Source organism: Pyxicephalus adspersus, chromosome 5, assembly GCF_032062135.1.
Source record: "Pyxicephalus adspersus chromosome 5, UCB_Pads_2.0, whole genome shotgun sequence".
Classification (NCBI taxonomy): domain Eukaryota; kingdom Metazoa; phylum Chordata; class Amphibia; order Anura; family Pyxicephalidae; genus Pyxicephalus; species Pyxicephalus adspersus.
The window spans coordinates 114,021,439-114,023,922 of NC_092862.1; positions in this window are offsets into that span (position 1 = coordinate 114,021,439).

Genomic DNA, 2,484 nt, shown 5'->3' on the forward strand with positions numbered 1-2,484 from the left:
AATGAATACCCAGAAAAAAGTGGGTATAGAAATGCTGAAAAAGAAAAAAATGGTGGTAAAGCAATGCACTTCAGAAGTTAGGGCTCATTTAGGCTAGCAGTGTCAATCAGATACATCTCATAGGTCTCGGTTTGTTGGGCTTTAATCATCTCTATTAATAGAGGCATAGCTGCCAACATTCCCAGTGAAATTAGGACACAATTCTGCAAATGAAAACAATGCCTGTTGGAGATATTTGTGTGTTAGGCCTTATGTGTGAGCATATGTAAAATCAACATACCAAACACTCATCAGGCACATCTATCTGTATAATTTATTGTTAAAGTAATTAAATCAGCAATACGTTTTTATTACTTTTTATACTCGTATTTTGCAGCGGTCATGAAACTATTATACTTCTGTTGTTAAGTTGCCATTTAAAAACTTTGGGAGGAAAGTAATATCTGTGCTTCCTCTATTGTCTTACCCATTCCAGTATTTCTACTCCAAGCAGACCTTGTTTGCATGGACAAGCTACAGACCTGAAGAAATGTGAAAGAAGATGACTAATTTAAATCACTTTGTCCTGAATTTAGAGGGAGCTTCCTTCCTTTTCCACCTGGATGACAATGATTTTCTACTAGGAAATGACTGCAACAATAAATCTTTGTGCAAAAAAGACAAGCAGAGGACAAAGGATCAGTTACCAGTAATGCCTGTGGTCTCCCTTTAGCTAATCTTCTGATTACTGACTTATCATGCCTTGTTCCACAGTATGTTTATGTATGGAGACAGCTATCTTGGTAAAGTTAGGCTAGGTACACACGTGCAACAATTAACGTTTGAAAATGAACGATCCACGATTATTCCCGATTATTTTGAACAATCGTATTCTGCACAATTCTGTTCAATTATATATATAGTGTGCACAGTAGGAACGTTCGTTTGCACGATCGTTCAAATGATGCAGGAAGTGACATGTACAGGAGAAAGTGTATCGCAGAACAATCCACCATCACTGAACAACCGTACACACAATAGATTATGAACGATCGTCCCCCAATCAGATTCCCCCCAGCGAGATTACTTGTTCATCGGCGTCATTGACTAGTCGTTGTGCACTTTTTTGTTAACAAATATTGGACGATCTTTTGTAGATCGTTCGTTTCCAAATATTGCACGTATGTACGCAGCCTTAGGGTAATGTTCTTTAAATGAGGACTGCCCTATAATCACTAGTGAGCTGATAGCTGTGACATGTTGAGAAACAGCAGAACAAGTGAAGTACAAGTCCACAAGCCAACGAGGCTAGAAATTATCACCTTTTCACCCAGCACATTATATAACCAAGGTACTGGAAACCCCAACACCCAGGAGGCTTACAAATGGTGTTCTACACTTTTTTGCCTATGTTCAGTCTAGTAGAGCATGCTCAATGCTCATTCAAATAAAATGAGGACAAATGTGTACCCCTCTTTGGAGGACAGACAGCCTTCAGCCAAAGCTTTAGACTTTTTTGTTGTTGGGGGTTCCACAAACAACTTACTTGATTTTCCAAGCACAGATGCCTTATGTACTAACAATCCTCATACCGACCCTTTATTCAGGTCAAGGCCTTTATAACCCCATTCTGAGCAGTGACTGATCTCTTGCTTTTCTTTACCCTAAGCCTGGACTTGTTTTGCTTGATGTTTCCACACCCCATTGTTTAATTATTGCTAATCTTCTACCATCTAAATACCATATGCTATGCAATAATATTATTAGATTGGACATTGTCTTCTATAAACACATCAAATGTATTGTAAACTAGGCCATTCCCTATTAATGTTTTTATTTGTTGATATATTGGGCCTGATTTATTAAAGCTCTCCAAGGCTGGAGAGGATACAATATCAACAGTGAAGCTGGGTGATCCAACAAACATGGAATGTTTTTTGTTAGCAATTGTATTGAATTCTGGACCAGATCCATTCTAGGTTTGCTGGATCACTCAGCTTCACTGATGAAAGTCTATCCTCTCCAGCCTTGGAGAGCTTTAATAAAGAAGTCCCATTGATAGAACATGGATTGGGAATGCCTGTAGAAACTCTGCCCCCACTTCAGACCAATGTAACTCAATGGTGAGAACTCCCTAACAGCCAGCAGCTAATTTTCTATAATAACATAGCTCTGCCTATTGTTATCATAAACTGCTGGAAGCTGTTCTATGTACCATGGTATGCTGATTGCTAGGGAGTGCTCACTAGAGGTGCAGCTTTTCGGCATTCAGTTGGGCTGGTCATTGAGTGCATTGTGGGTATGTCAGGTAAATTATTAATAATAGTTTAGCTGACATAATGATGTTATATTCTCTCAACCAGCATATGGGCAGTTTAAAATTTAAGCAATGTCTGCTGTTTTCCTAGATTATGCGTAGCCCCCCCAACTGGCTTTTCTATTGTGTACCTTGCTGCCACTTTCTAACTCCAAGCCTTCAGTTTTTTTGGGCCTTGGCCCTGTACT